The sequence below is a fragment of the Cydia amplana genome, chromosome 1, assembly GCF_948474715.1.
Source record: "Cydia amplana chromosome 1, ilCydAmpl1.1, whole genome shotgun sequence".
NCBI lineage: Eukaryota > Metazoa > Arthropoda > Insecta > Lepidoptera > Tortricidae > Cydia > Cydia amplana.
In genome coordinates this window covers 18426329-18443536 of record NC_086069.1, presented here as the reverse complement: position 1 = coordinate 18443536, position 17208 = coordinate 18426329, and the positions used below count along the sequence as shown (strand labels likewise).

Genomic DNA, 17208 nt, shown 5'->3' with positions numbered 1-17208 from the left:
CGTGCATTGGTACTGATATACTGGGTTCTAATAACTAGTGAAACGATAGCGAGCCGTTTGCTTGATTGATAACAGCGCAGCGTCCGCGCAGCAGCATCATTAAACTGGGACCACTCCTTCTATTTATGGTGGCCCGCTGTCTACCAGCATATTGATTACGAGGACCGGTCGGTGCCGGAGCCCGTAAAACCTTAAGCCAGGTTTATGAATTTATCAGGTTTGCAATTTTCACATCGCACACAAGCAGCGTGCAGGTATATCGGATCAGAAACAGGCCCGACCGCCTCGTAAAATGTTTGAAGGTTACTTCGCGGCTCGTCGCAAGGCACAACCCGAAACTACTGTTTTTACAACGCAGGACTGTCTATATATCTATCTACCTGATTGTCACTTACAATACATATTCGGAAACCTTAGATAAAAATAAGTTTTCATTTATATTATTTCGGTAGTAGGTAATCAACAAATGAATTAGATACATCTTTTATTATATATAACGTGGAAGTCCAATTCAACCAATTTCCAGTCCTGCCCGTTTTCCTCATCAGAACAATGCAAGTACAATAAATTCAAAAAGTACATGCATAAATAGATATATCAAGTGCCCGGAGGCAAAGGAAGATTATGCCAACTAAGCATCCGTTTTTCTCATAATCCTCACAGTAAACTTTGGAGAGGCAGACAAGTGGTAGACAAACTCCTGCCTAGCCTCTATTGTCTGCCATTAATTTCGTCTGCATAAAAAGGTAGAGACTAGTGAAATGCGTCACTCTGAGAAGTCGGAAGGCGTACAACTCGCAGGTCGAGATGGCGCGGACGACGCAACGTACCTACAGTGGGTAACTGAATCCCACAGCGTGCCACCCGACACCGTGCTCAAGGTTTCGCCATGTGGATTAGCTCTGTCGTTCTTTTTAAATCGTTGTTCAGAGTAAGGGGCATCCTTTTGATTGGCTGGCTACTCTACTCATTGTCAAATATAAATAAAACGTAACTTTCGAATTATTCAATTATCTAAATGTATAAACTTGCTTATGTTATTACTGAAAAGTTTTACCGCGCATCTTTGTACATAGGTATGAACCTAGATATCTTATCATTTATAACTATCTTTTGTTATTTTTCGTTATCTTTAATGCGTCAGTGTGTATTTAATCTGTATTCTGCCTATTGCCCTTGCACTTGACAATACTACTGTTATTTTTATCCCACTAACAACCGTAAAAAAGATGGATCTAAAAACAATGATGTTGTTCCGTCAGATCAAAATGCATCTATACTGCAACATCTGAGTTTTCTCAACGGACCATAAACGGCATGGAACGAGAAAGTAGCCGTTTAATAGATACAATAGGGCTGGATGGCTGATAGGTCTTACATTGCAACTTTCCTTCCCCGCAAAAAGTTGCAGAATGGCACTGCTACGCATAACTTCTTACCGCGAGACCAGACGCGTACGTTTCGTAACCAGCCGATGAAGGTAATTACTCCATTACGAAGATGTATGATAAATAATTGCTTCTCGAAATGGAGCCCTTAAATCACATGGAATTTACGAACGTAGTAGTATGACGCCACGACAGGTCGGACTTGCGTATTTTCTTCGGCTTATGTCTAGCTTTCGACACTGTCCAAGTAGCCAGGTAGCCACATCGCCCATATAAAGGCAAACCGTCGTGCGAACTTTATCCAGCAAACTTGCAAAACCATTTCGTGTGCCTCCGATCAACTTTTTATAATGTTATCGCAAGTATCCACTTGCAAGACAGTATAGCCTTATAAGGAAGTGATTCGGGAGCTGGTTTTTGCGCAGCCGTATCGTAAGCGCGTTCAATTCGATCTTGATAAACGCTTGTTTGCGTATCACATGGTCTCAGTTTCGTCGTTTATTTCGGATTACAGAGCTCTCTCAGTACGACGAGAAACTTTTATGGGTAAACTATCGTAAAACTCCTTGCTCGATAGTTACGACCGAAATTTGCAACTATTACGACTCGAGAAAGTCGAGAGTTTGCCGGAACTTTAGTAACTATGAACAAAATGTATAAACTTGCTTATATTATTACGGAGAGTTAATTATGATGTAGGTTTATTATTGTATGGATGCACCGCATAATGCGAGGTGTTCGGCCCACGCGCGTCGCTTCGCGCCCACGCCCTGTTGTGCGCCAGCGCCGGCGTAACCAGATTGAATTAAGTATGAAATACTAGCACTGCTCGCAACGCCGCTTTGATTCAATCTCTAATACACTATACACATACACCTCTTCATGAGAAAACTATATTTGCCGGAAAGACAAGTATAGTGCCAGCAAATAAAATATCAGATTTATTTGCTGGCACTGTAGCTGTCTTATGTAACAAATGTAAAATTTACTAAAATAAATATTTTTATAGTACAAAATTTGGTGCAATAAACCTTGTAAACTCAAAAACTTGTTTGTCAGACAAATCAGAATCTTTCAGACAGATATTAATTCCTCTATACATTAAAATGTAAAAACACCATACATACGCCGACCGTTAATTCCAGGAGCTAACATTTTTGTTTTAATCTATGCTTACCTATGTGACGTCTATACTTACCTATGTGACGCAAATCAACGGAAATACTTAAAAGTTAAAATAAATTAACAAGACAACCATTTATGTAACTTCGAATTCAGATGTTCGTCCTGCAACAAATTAAAACTACATACTTATTTAATTATACATACCTATTTGTTCACGTTGACTTCTTTGTTAACCCTATTTTAATCAGAATATTATTAGGTAATACATAGCCTAGACGAAGTATTATTAAAATTGCATCTTAGCAAAGTTAATTAGCATTTCAATTCAGTATTTGAAAACCAAATACATACCGATATTGTTGTCAATTGAAATAAGATTCCACTAACAATACGATTTCAGATAAATATGCAGCGGGCAGGTATATTTACTACTTCGTAGTTAATGCATAGAATAACTAGAACTAAAGCGGTCAATGAACTCCTCGAATTTACTATTATCGAGATAGATGCAATTTTGAGAGAACATTGATATTAAGCTAAGGTGGTGGGTGGCTAAGATAAATGTATAAGAGCTATTATAATAAATGTAAATAGGTACCTATATATGTAATAGGCGAGTACGCGGGGTAGTTACTAGCAATATAAAAAAAAACTAAAATACTACCTAATTTATATCCTGGCATGTTTTTACCGCGACGTGTGACTTCATACTTGTGAAATCTACATAGTAATGAAAACTACCAAAATTAAAAAATAACCGACCAAGAGCATGTCGTGTAATGCTCACCTGGTACTGGTACCTGTCCGTCAGAATAGGCTCGTTTTTTTTTTCATTACAGAGCGTTCATTTCCGAAATGTACATAACCAAAATATTGTTTTCGAAAGCCCATACGTATTCGTTTTAAAAAACCTATCGAACGATACTCCATACCATAAGATTGAAGCGAAAATAATTCATCCACACTTTACGTCACAAAAAAGTATTATTTTCTTCTTTGCCTAGTTTATAATTTATTTGATAGTCAGAACTTTAAAATCCTTTAGATTATCATGAGTATACACTCTTTCCACCAGTTTCTTATAAGCGACACCGAAGCCCTCTCAATAGAAGACATCCACTCAATAAAGATTTCTGACACAGATATTAGAATTCCTGAAATGTGGTAACCCTAGGCCGGCGTTAACCCTGAAGTCGGGCGAGGGGTCGGCGCCCGCGCCTAACCCACTTACAATGCGCGTCGCTGCAGCGAACGCTTGCAAATCTCCGGCGCACAGAATCGTAACTACGACTAATGCCGCCGTATTGCAATTTGTTACGTCCATTGTACTTGCTGGCTGCTAAGCGCGAATCGGAATGCCATACTCGTAGCAGTGGTCGCCCCAGAATATAAACCACTAACTAATAAGATCGCATGTGTTTATCTCGTGGGTTGCCTTATACGGTTCGATTGGCGTTGCTTTAATTATAGTAAGTACGAGGCGATTCACATAATCGAGGCCTAATTGCAAGGTGTGGCTGGGACTTTATTGCGCTAGCAGATTATAATAGTCCACCTAATAGCCGGCTGGTCGCACTGGTTATTTGCTGGTCACGCACACATCAACACTGCTAAACTATCTAACTATTAAAAATTAAGAATTTTACTGTCCGTAGCCGTACAGTATTTTTCATAATACCAGCAATTTCTTTATTTTGCTGAAAATTCATAACTAAGTTTATTAATAATTATGGCTCTGTTATGTCTTACGAGAGAGTTTCTACTGGTTTAATGTTATACGAAGTAAAGTTATTTATTGTCAACGCAAAAGTCTAACATGACTTCACTAATCAAGCACCTAACGATTATTAAATAGACTATAGGTGCATATAAATTAGTATGACATTAAACATTTGCACTTGAAACTTGAAACGCGCGTGACGACTATCACATTTATTACCATTTGAAGTATATAAAAATAAAGGCCTGTTGCTGCTCATAACGGCGCAGGTTATGGCTAGTCTAATGTCAACAACGAACATTGGCTACGTGACCTATCCTCACGTTGCGACTTGTGATAACACAGTAAGTATACCTACATTACCTATTCAATGCAAAGGTGCTACAGGTAGGTGCTGATTATTAGTCACACTCGCGATGCAAATAATTAATGACGGCAGTAAAGAATTAATGACGTTATTAAAAAGCATTGTTATCAAGGCATTACTCAACCAAGTGTATCTTAATTGTCTTTAGGTACTGGATTCTGTAAAATTGTTGACATTATGTTAATTGTCTTAGAACCTGATATTCTGACGTTTTCTGTGATTTGTGATGAATTATCGCCGTGAACCTTTTAATTGAGACTGTTTAATTGACTTGATTGTGCAATTTTTAATTAAGATCAACGTCAATAAGTATTTTTATGCAACAACGATACGACAACTTTACAACCGTACAAAATAATACTACAAAAAAAAACCAATTCATACTTTGAAATGAACCAGCAAACATAATAACAACATAATAGACCAATCACTGCACCAGGTTTATTTTAAGTTTGGAGCGAATATTTTTGAGGAGAAGCGGGAATTGTGAACCGGAGAGACGGTCGCAAGCGGACCATTAGCCGTATTGTTATTGCCATCATTCCCCGTAATGAAGCGCTCGTTTTCGTCCTCTAATATTACCGCTCGCCTCCCTTTACTCACTCTAATTGCGAACGGGCTTCATCCTACACTTATCTCATCAATTTGTAGCATCAACTACATTAATTAATTCTCTGATTTTGTAAAAACTGTTTTACCTTTTATTTCTTTTTAAAATACAACCCCTTCTAGTACTTGTAAATAACCAAGAAACCGCAAGTATTTCTCAAACGTAGTTTTACATAAAATAAAACATTAACTACGTGTGCTTCGAGTCCTAAGCAGCTTACCTTTCTGCAGCGAACACAAACATTGAGAAAAGTAAAGACTGAGCGGTTGGCTGATTTCTTGCAAAAAAGTTGGGGATTGAATATTGAATGTTTCTAGTTGAAGTGCAAGCGCGATATCCATGCTGATGAGGTATAAAGCGCGGGGATATTGGCTTTCCAAGTGCTTTTACAGTCTAGGTAAAGGAATTCACCGCAGTTGTTTTCCCAATCTCTTACTTTTAGAAACAGTTTCTTCGCGCCAACGTACCCAGTGGAGAGCGATTTACATGAAAACTTAGTGAAATATGCACATCAGCTGCCGATTGTCACGTTTTATTGGGATATTCAAACTTTCTCCGGCGGGGTTTGTGCATCTCATTTAAATAAAGAGACGCTCATTGTGAGCAAGATCACAACTCGTGGAGCTGGTGATTATTCATTTAGAACGCCACAATGCACAATCTCTTATTAGGTGTCATGCAATTTATTCTCTGTCTGTAGGTATATTGCATTAGTTACGTCCTTATAAATGAACCAATGTTTATTATTTATTTATTTAAACTTTATTGCACTAAAGAAAACTTATCGTACAAAAGGCGGGCTTAATGCCTAAAAGCATTCTCTACCAGTCAACCCTGTTCAAATTGTATATAGACCATTACGTATTGAGCTCAGAATTAAACATAAACAATAAACATAGATATGTCACCGTAAAATTGTAAACACTCGTCATATTATAATCTCGCTAGTTACATTATAAACTGACGGTAGGGAGATTATAATCTAACCTAACCTAACCTACGTTAGATTATAAACTAACGGGTTCACAATCTTACGGTGTCAGATATAAAGACAGTGAAAAAAATACCATCTAACTACGCATTTATTTTAATAGTAGGTAGGTTTCGCTACCCGGCCGAGTATTAGCCACACATAGAGTCGGATCTCGACCCACAACAAAGAGACCATACAAAGTGGAAAATCCGTATTACCACCGACAAACTCCGGCGCCCGAAAAACAATGATTGAATCCAAACTAACGACCTCTTCCGACTTACTCCGATCCGGGCTGCGAGGTGAAGTTCAAGACTATTTATAAATTCAGCCAGCACCTTCCGCGGCGTCTATTGATCGGTAAGACACGCACATTACGGTAGGTTAGTGTGCCCCGATCGCAGCTCCCGGAACTCTCCGAGAACTGCCGAAATTTTACATCCCCGGGTCTGTATTGATCGTTCTTGACATTGAAATCGTAATAGAGGAAAACAGCTGGGGTGCGTGCCGGGCCGCACGCAATCCCTCGTTTTCCCCCGGCTCGTATCACCCGCAAATGACTCGTAACATAAGAAAATGCTAATGCCAATATGGTCGGTGATTCAGGAAAAATCCCACCTGTAGTGCAGTTTCCATAAAAAGTTAATCTCCTGCATACAAATGTGGTCTACTTAGTCCTGCGCTGGCATTTAAGCGAATATCAAAATACTTAGCCGTTAAATTAAATTAAATTTTCCAAGTTACGAATAAACATTTGAATGCAATGGCATGTTCACTTGTTTTAGATTGTCCATTAAAGTAATTAATCGGCGCTTAATATCGCTGCGCGTATGTAAGTCTAGTAATTATGCAGAAGGGATCTAAGACGGTCTAAACTCTCATTTATATGCAGTGCGGTCGGAGTTTGAATGTTATCTAAAATCCGTGTTTAGGTGTCGGAATTGCTCTAATCTGAAAACTAAGCACATTGTCGCCTCGGCCGAGGCTTTGTTCGCTCTTAGGACAATACCTTCTCATCCAAGTTCTAGACATTTATTACATTTATCAATTTACAGAAAATGTGTAATTAGTTCATTTATTGAAATAACTTACATGGAACTGGCTGTACGTTGGCAATGGTGATACAATACAAGTCAGTCCCTCACAGCTATTTTATTTCAACTAACAACGTCCATTGAATTGTTATAGTGCTCTTTAGCTTATTTATGTATAAAACACCAGAAATGTACCTACTTAATGTGTAAACAGTAGGTATATTATTGAACACGTCCTTTTAAATCCCTTATCTTAAGGCCAGAGCTCGGTTTATCGCGGAAGGTGTTGTTTTTCGCCTTCCGTTGCAAAAATAATAAGAACTCATAAACGAACCAACTCCGATAAATAACTATTGTTGCACTTATGTGTTTCTTGAGAATTATCTTCGGTTCTATTTTTACGCGTTTCCTGCACCGGCGACAAGTTACAGCACTTACCTGCATTTCCTGCGCTGCACCTTGCTTGCTGCGCCTTGTCTATCTGGTATCAACTTTCAAACCTGACAACGGTGCCGATAAACTTGTACGATAACACATGACATGTTTTACACGCATTGTGTAAGCATGGCGTGTCCAATACTGTTGAAACAATCAAACTTAACACTTCCAATATGATATCCACGAGAATGAGAAATTTAGCCAAATTGACTCCAATCGTTTGGAAAATGTCTTTTGTCCCATAAACTCACTGCCTCAGACGTCATTGTTCTCAAATAAAGTCAATGGTCCGTCTCTAATTCTGAAATCTGTTTAACTCACGGCTAATTTCTTTGAACGTGGTATGCGTTCAAGAAAAAAAAGCTTAAATACGTAATGCTTAAAAAGTAAAACCACACTTCCATTTTCCTATCATGGCAATGCAAATAATGTTTTAATCATAAATTCAATCAAGCTCTAATCTGTGCAACGGATAGCCTCGCCGATCAGACGTGCAAATCTGAGGACTAGGGAATTTTTACTGAATACTGATCAGCTCCATCGAAATTATTCCATTGCCTCGGCTATTGCGATAGGAAATTTTATAAATAAAAAATGCGCGCGACGTCTGCTGCGATGCATTTCTATGGAATCACGGCACCTCCAAGTTAAATAAGTGATCACCGGCCGGGGCGACGTGATCAGCATTCGCAGGCGCTGCCACCTGCGCCCGCCACGTCACCCATCACTGTCGGTCTTTTGAAGGACAATACCTAACATCAAGATTTAGTGTAATTGATGTTTCGTCTTGATGTTTCGACTATAAATAATTAAGCAGTTAAAATTTAAAAATAGCAAAGGTCGATAGATTGGCTGTGTCAGCTAGCGGCGGCGGCGGGCCAGTAGCGGGTACGTACCCGCTAATCGATCGATGTCTGTGTGCAGTGCTTGCTGCACCCGCCATTCGTCTCGCTCGCGGGCCCGCCGCCACCGATACACCGTCCTTCTCGCTTCGTTATTCATCGTCCCTAACCACCCGGTAGTCGGCTGCCTCCCGGTGTCCTCCCGTATTTAGACACTGCACGATCTAATTTATGTTTTAAATTGTGCGCTTTTGAACTCCTCTTCGGGCAACGGTAACGGCTATATCAAGGGTTACTGTTATGACAGCCGGCGAGGTAATGGGCTATATCATTATAAATTTGTCTGGCTTTAGAATGGTGTTTTGCGTTTAGACAGCGCGGCCCTTGTTGTAGATGTGCTGCAATTTTCGCCCTTTGCGACTGACCTTTGATTCGCTGGTAATTCGGTTAATAATGCCTATCGCTGGGTGTTGGTTTTGAGTTTCACAACGATACCCTGCTGGACGATATCGCTCTCAGTATAAAGCGCGGTCTATTAGTATCCGACTTAAAAATATTTCAAAATAAATCAAAACTAGAGTGAACATCTTGTATTGCATCTCTGTACTTTGAGTAAAATTCGGCTGTACCTTCTAACTTTCCACTTTTATTACACAAAATCAACACTTTGCATCTGTAGGTTCTCGAGTCAGTATGCAGTAATTTTTTGAATAAAATTACCAATTTGAAACTAGGTATATGAATGTTTTTAGCATCGTAAAACTATATACAACAAATATTATATCCTACGCTACGTATTTTTTTTTAATGAAAACCATAAATTGACTATGTAAATTACAAAAAAAATATGTAGATATAGTTATTACCTATCTGATTCTCTGTAATTATCAATTGGCATGGACCGTTTTGGTAGCAAAGTGCTTCGAATCGTGAATAGTAACGAGTCAATGTTGGCAGCATAGCAATTGCTGCGGCATTTGAGTATGGTTTGCTATTGAAGCCTACAATATAGCACAAGATGGTGTTAGGAATTTGAACTTTATTCTGTGGTAATCTCAGTTGAATTTGCTATTAAACAAAATAATTAGATACGAGGTTGTGTAAGCGGCAATTGTTTAGTGCGCTCGCGCTGGTTACATAACGCACCTGCCATATCGAGCTGCCCACCATACCGCACTCGCCCATTCTATGAATTACTTATAGGTCATAGACCTTAGCCATTATTGAGATCAATGTGAACGTACTACTAACAAATTACAACCAAATAAATCAATGTGACAGTTTTTGCGACAGTAGAAATAATAAATGATCCGGATAATTCGTCTAAAACCCACCGACACCTCATACTTGGCTGGAAAGCTTGTTAGAGTTGTAAGACAAATAAATACAGTGGGAAACGACGCTATCTTCGGGGGATCTCCGGATATCTCCGCTCTTTCGGCCGGGGTTAAGCGCAAGACGTAGTCAGGTTTTACTTCGTTTTTTCTCTTCCAACAAATGCGCCAAATCCTATAACATCCCTTAGGAGCCGTCGGCCGCGGGTAAAACGAGAACTGCCTCCTTAAATACGGCGAGTTCTCAACGACTGTGCCAACACTGGTGGATGAAATTTTAAACTTGCTTTAATCTTGTTACAGTCGAATCTCGTTTAGGTCTGAATTACATTGAAGAGCTCTTTTTAAAAATGTAATGGTCCTCTATTAGGTACCGATTGTAAATTCAAACGGTATTAACATAGTTTATCTGCAAAGTTAATTCTACGTTTCGATTATTGGAATCGATTACTTGTAGTTCGTGTAACAGGAGAGGCGTTTTCGATTAGTGGAGTAGTAAAATAAATGTTGGTTGTAAGGACAACAATGTAGCGATGGCGGGCCGGGGCGATAAATCTCAGGTCGCACCACCGGTTAATACACCGGATTAAGAGCGAGCGAAGGAAACGCAGATATGCATCATCCTGGCACACGCTTAGATCCCACGACATCCACTATAAATTAATTGTTAGCCTAATCCGCTGAGCGCACCTTAAAACTAGATCCTAACTCCTTTACGGCTAAATTTGTTGCATTAATTTACATATTCAAGTAATAATAGATTCATTACTATGGGAATGGAATGGACCAACTGCTCCGTAATTCGAAGGCCGGCTACTCTAAACCTATTTTGGCCGAGTAAAGCTCGCCGGTTTCACACGTTTATTGCGCTTGCTCTGTCTAAACTTGAACACATTTGCTATTTTATTTTGTCCTGCAAGCAAATAGACTCCTGCCGCTGGTTAACCTGCCTTATTTAGGTTTATGTTTTCCTTTTTCCTTGTATAACAGAATTTAGTCACGCAAAAAATCGTAATGCTACGTAATGAATAGAGTATATACAGGGTGGTACTTTACTATGATCTTTGCTGAAAGTATATTGTTATCTAATTAATTTTCAATCAATTTATTATCATTTTAAAGCTAGGTTAAGTAAAACAAAAAGACATTAAAAATTAATCATTTTACTATAGGTGACAACCCTAACTGCCACTATAAAGTTACTGTTTACATTTGCACAGTATGACAGATGTCACTGACTTCACATACCTAGAATACAAATTTACACTATTTACATGCGATGTTCAAAAGTACCGCCATGTCTGATTATGCACGCTGCTGCCCGTGCTCGTGTACCTGCGACAACATTTGGGTGCGGTTGTTTCTCCTACGGAGAGTTTCAAAGGCAACCGTAAGCCTATGTCTCATCTCTTCTGCGGTGTTACACTCTTCTTTGAACACCATATCTTTTAAAGTACCCCACAGAAAGAAATCGAGCGGCGTTAGATCCGGAGACCTAGCTGGCCAACGGCGTGGTCCAAATCCTCCAATCCACTGACGTCCGAAAAGCTCAGTCAGTTTACGTCGCACTTCATGTGTGGAATGGGCTGGTGCTCCATCTTCTTGGTACCAGATAAGTGGTCTTTCGGCCAATGGCAAATCTTCGAGGTACTCGAAAAGCTCCGTATCTAAAAGATTCATGTATCCCACTCTGTTGAGAGTTGGTGGTAAAAACACAGGCCCTATAATGGTGTCTCCGTGAATTGCCGCCCAAACGTTCACTGACCAACGATACTGGCGTAAGGCTTCGGCGGCATTGTAATTGCACTCTGCGTACAAAACAAAGCAAATTTAAATAACCTCTAGCATTCAATTGAGGCATTTTGAAATATTTGTAACACGATATGAGATTTTTTCCAATGACACAACGTCAAATTGTATTCAATCAATCGTCAAGCACTTTTAACTGGCCAGTATGATTAATAAGTCTTAAAAAGTTTCGTCGCTACATGATAGCTTTGTTACTCTCTTAAATATTCTTAGCGAAGATATTGTACTATTAAAACATTAGATTAACTTACCGATGGACAGTTACTAGAAAATAAAGAGACAGTATGATTTTCTTTGTCTGTAGTTGAAATGAGTAACTTCTTTGCTAAACTTTGGTTGGTTTAACCTTCTTGTTTATTATTTGTGTGTGTTAATCTAGACCTGTCAATTCCTACATTTATTTAGCAGTGACATGTAATTGTCATTTTTTTTTTCATTTTTGCTACAAAAGGTCATTAAACTTATTTTCATGACGTCATCGCCCGATCAACTTGCTAGGGTTGAAACAAGTGGATTTTTGCACTAAAGTTTAACCGGCTTTATCCCGTAAATAGTAAAGAATATGAACATAGTTCATTGGGAAAATATAAAGCTATTAGGTCGAACAATTCCCCGTTTTTGTAAAAGTTCTTCGTTCTGTTCCACCCTGTATATATATAGACCAGCATTTCCCAAACTATGGGTCGCGAGCAAATATTTATTGGGTCCTGAAACTACCAACCATGGAATCTGAGCGTAAGCAATATAAGGTGCAGGGTGGGTCCTGAATTTGGCAGTTAATGTTAGGTGGCCCAGTAAACTTTGGGAACCACTGGTATATACTATTTATTATTGATTCTGTAATTAACACAAATATCGCGTACCTAACCGTAGAGTTGGAAAACAAAGCGCATCTTGTGTAAAGTTTTTCATCAATAGTACCTTGTGGTGGCAAAATTAAGTAGGTAGGTATTTAAATTAAGAGTAAAAATATGATCAAAATAAACCACTGGTATTCTTTACCCACGAGCGACTAGTTTACAGTTAAGATAAGGCTAGTTATTATTATTAGTTTAGATAGGAGTAGGATAGTGACAATGCATTGTAGGGGCAATGGCTGATAGGATTGTTGAAAGCCATCAATACCTGAGTAAATAGTTGGTTTAAATTGTTATCAGCCAGGAGTTTATTGCACTGCATATATTTCATCTTTTACATAGTCGCTTCTACTGAGAAAAACTTGCTTTTGGTACGGTCAAGTGTAAAAATATGGGTGCATACAACTTGCTCAAAAATATGTCCCATAGTTCTTAATGCGCTGATATAAGGGCTATAGGACATATTTTTGAGTAAGTTGTATGCACCCATTTTTTTACACTTGACTGTACCTAAATTGTGGGAGTTCTAGAAGAAATGGTCTTGCTCAATAGAAAGGTCAATATATACTCAATTAATCTTGTTATTTTATTTTCGAAATGAGAAATGAAGTAGGTACCCATTTGTCAAGTGCTTCCTTGTGTATAGGCTGCAAGTGTTGTAGCTTTGTCTCTTTGTAAATATGATTTCAACGGGCACTTTAACACAAGAACTTGTTTAATTACATCCACTTCAGTTATACAAACATTCTAGGTACATTAAAGTCGTTTTTTTATTACAGTTTGGTAGACGACAGCTTAATGCATAGAAGTGTGAAGTATTCTGCAATCCGTTTGGTCATAAGAGGCTAATTTTTAACAAAAATCTAAAAAAAGTAGGTTATTTAATAAAATGTAGTATATAAAATGAGTATGTAGTAATGAGATGCGCAATAAACAGTATTTGTATTGTATTGTAAAATGGGTGTCATATCCAGTTGCTACAGTAATGATTAGTCATAAATACATGACCTATAACAGCGTTAGATGTTGCGCCGTGCACTGCCTACCCCAACATTCCTGTTTGTGATATTGATATGACCGCCGACCGCTGCCAAGAACTGGCCGGGACATTGTCGTCAGTAATAAATGAGGATATAATCATACAGGAAGGGACTGAGGATTTTTTTGTAATAAAATTATCTTGAGGAAATATTTTAATGTGTAACTATGAGGCATGCTAACTGGTATAATAATCACATCACATACCTACTTTGTTTAACATTACTTTTCTGCAGCACAATTTTCTTTACTTGTATTTTCAAAACGATCTGAACACTGCAATGACCAAGTTCACTAAATATTAGACATATACGTAGTACAGACACCGACTATCTATGTACTGAAATAATTAAACAACCATGTTAAAAACTCTTCCCTGTTTTTTGCATTCGTCTTTTAGTTTAAAGGTGTTTTTGAAGTTTGAAGTTAAATTAATGCCTCCATATTTTTTTTTTAATATAGCAACCTAAATAAATACCTACTCTAAAGTTTAATATGCGGCAGGCAAACATTTCGAATATTATGTAACTAACGTGAGTAGAATGACATGTTTTATTTGTTGCAGCGATAAGTTCGCCTTGGCTCGGCCGTTAGCCTCTGCGACCCCGATAAAGTACGTATGTACTCGTATGTATATACACATACGCGTTACATAAGTATACGTACTAACACTAACATATATACCCTCGCTTATCGCGGCCGGCCGTATCTTAACTTTGTTTACCTGCATGCGCTCGGCTTTATCTAAACTTTTTTATTTACAAATATAAATTAAAATGTCAATGTAGCAAATATGTGCTCACAATGGGCAATTGTTTTATTTATTGCTTATTAAGGAAACACGTAGTTTTTACATTACGATTTTAGGGTTTACGCCATAGTATGTAGTTTTTATAAGACTCCTAAAAGAAAACTACTTTTCAAATAAATCATGCTTAATTCATATTTTTTTTGTTTATTTACGGTATCTCTTATACGAGAATTCATTTTCGTGTTTTTTAAATTGTAATCGTTTTTTGCATAAGTACTTCACTATTCTTTATATATTTAGAAAATACTGTACATATTAAGTGGTGTAACAAGTGACTCAGTTTGAGGCCAAAGCAATTCGAATGGTGTATTGTGATGTTTATCATAAAGCTGATTGCTCGGAGCGACCGTACATTAGATAAGTATTGTAGCTCCGCCAATTTGCTGCGAGATCCGCGTACAGCTGCCGCTCTCCTGTCTGACGACCATGCAGGAATCGTCTTTTGTATAGTTATTTTGCTAAAAATAGACTCGAGCCTTGCTCTACCTAACTCAATAAATTCCGATTCGTCAAGATTTCGTTTGTTGCATAAAGGTAACATTCCATTTCCAACCGCAGCTGCACTACTGCTCCGACACTACTGCAACAGCCTGAACGCGTCGGGGTTATCGTCAGAAACGAAGTACCGACCCGCTATTTTGTGAACATAACTAAATTGTAGCGAGTAATATATCATTCTGAATCCGCACCATAGGATTGACAGGTTTCCATGGCATCTCATTTTACACAAAATCGTTAGGCTGTTGACATTTACAAATGGTCGGTTTGTTGTAAAAGTTTTAATAAAGAAGCCGACAAGTTTATTATTCACTTCGCTAACCGATTGCAAGCGAGCATCTAACTCAGGCTAACTCGAAAGTTGTTAGATATCTCTCGGACACATTATAAATGAAATCCGTTCATATAGTGGCCATGCAGTTAAGTATGTGGCTCGGTGTACACCAATGTAGCTGCAAGTGCAAAAGTGCTAGCCACTTTATGTATAAATCCCGTTTATAATGTGTTATGCAATAGGCTACATGACTAATTTTCATTTATGGTATCAATCGATCGGGTTTGTTTTTAGGATCAAATGTCTATATGGGACCCCATTGCATTAAAGTACTTAACACAAAAGTCAGAAATTATAGTCAAAGGCCGACAGTCGCACTTCATTCGCGAAACGCTCTTAACAAAACGATAAATGAACGTGACGTCAAGGTCTCTGTGAGCCCATATTGTCGTATGGACAAAACAAGAAAATTGCGTTTTTGTCGGTGAAATATTGCGTTTATGTATATAGTTGCTATACAATATTTTTTTGGGTAAAATGTAAGGAATCGAATGGTATCCTTACTTTTATCGTTTTTGGAAGTTAAAAAAAAAACTTAAATTTTGAAACTTTCAGGTCCTGTATTTTTGTAACATTTCCATATTTTATTTTAAGGCTCCGTTAACGATTTTAGAGCCAAAATGTAAAATTGATAGATTTCGTTGTTGAAATTGTACACATTTTGTTACGTAATATCTAAATAACAAGTATTGGTTTCTATTAGCACGTCTTCTCATCTTGCCTTTTAATAATGAGCGTGCGTCACCGGCAATATATGACGAGGAGGGGCAGTTTTTAAAAATTCATCAAAAAATTATAGTGGTAAATTATACAAAATGATGTATAAGAACAGTTTCAGGAAATGTTGTAGATTGTTTAAGTATCAAAATTACGTTGAAATTAAGTCGATTTTTATGAAAAAAAAAATCACCTGTTTTGAAGTAATTTCTGGTGAAAATTGATTTCGTCTAACTTTCATTTACTCTTGTTCAATATCATATAACAAAAATGTAGTCTATCAAAGTTCGAGTACAGGATATGTGTAATACAAAATTACCATTTTTAGCTGTCCAAACTTTACGAAATTTCCAAATAAGATCGACTAAATCAGTGCTTTGCGCGCGTTTACCTAAACGTCCATCAGAAAAAAAATCATTACTAATTTAGTGAGTCTGTTTACAAAAAAATGATCTGTACAAGTGCAAGATAAGAAGACGTGCTAATAGATACCAGTACTTGTTATTTCTATTACGTAACTAAAGGTGTACAATTTCATCGACTAAATCTATCAATTTTACATTTTTGCGACTAAAATCGATACCGGCCTCTTAATATCCACATTATTGTGATAAATTGCTTGTTTGTTATCTATTTTACTAGATTTTTTTATAAAATTCAACATGTGTCATCATCATCCCTATTATGCAGCTCGCTTAGTTTGCTTGAGGTTCCCGAATTTCCCGATGCGCTACATGAGTGTTGAGAATATCAGCCCAACACGCTATGGTCGCCCGATCAATTACTCACCTTGAATCATTAATAACTAAATTTAATTGTTTTATTGAGGCTTTAGGCTTTATATTTATTAGCGAACATATGTAGTATAGGTATGTACCCACTTGTATTGTTGAAATGTCAGTCATAAATGTAACTTCCAAGAGCCGATCGTGACGGTCCTTGTCAACCATTACACACAACACTGCTAGACAGTTAATTAATTTACCTACTAATATACATAGAACAGTTTAAATAGTCATTTACACTATACATAAATACTATTTACCATGTATATTTGTTTTATGAGTTGCCGAAATAAGGGTCGCTATAGTACCTATGTGTTCAATAATATTTATAGTTTTGAACTCCCGACGTAAAATAGAGGTGTTATAAGTTTGACCATAGCGGTCTGTCTTTGTGCTTGTCTGTCTGTGGCACCGTAGCTCTTTAACGGATGAACCGATTTGGATGCGGCTTTTTTAGGGTTCCGTAGCCAAATGGCAAAAAACGGAACCCTTATAGATTCGTCATGTCTGTCTGTCTGTCTGTCCGTC

At 37.8% G+C, this 17208-nt stretch overlaps 1 protein-coding gene and 1 long non-coding RNA gene across 2 annotated transcripts in view; one reads left to right on the top strand and one right to left on the bottom strand.

Moving 5' to 3' along the window:
- The window catches only part of LOC134649380 (headcase protein), a 61803-nt gene that overhangs the window by 31526 nt on the left and 13069 nt on the right, over positions 1-17208 (top strand). The window lies entirely within an intron of this gene.
- The window catches only part of LOC134649553 (uncharacterized), a 43565-nt gene that overhangs the window by 25935 nt on the left and 422 nt on the right, over positions 1-17208 (bottom strand). The window lies entirely within an intron of this gene.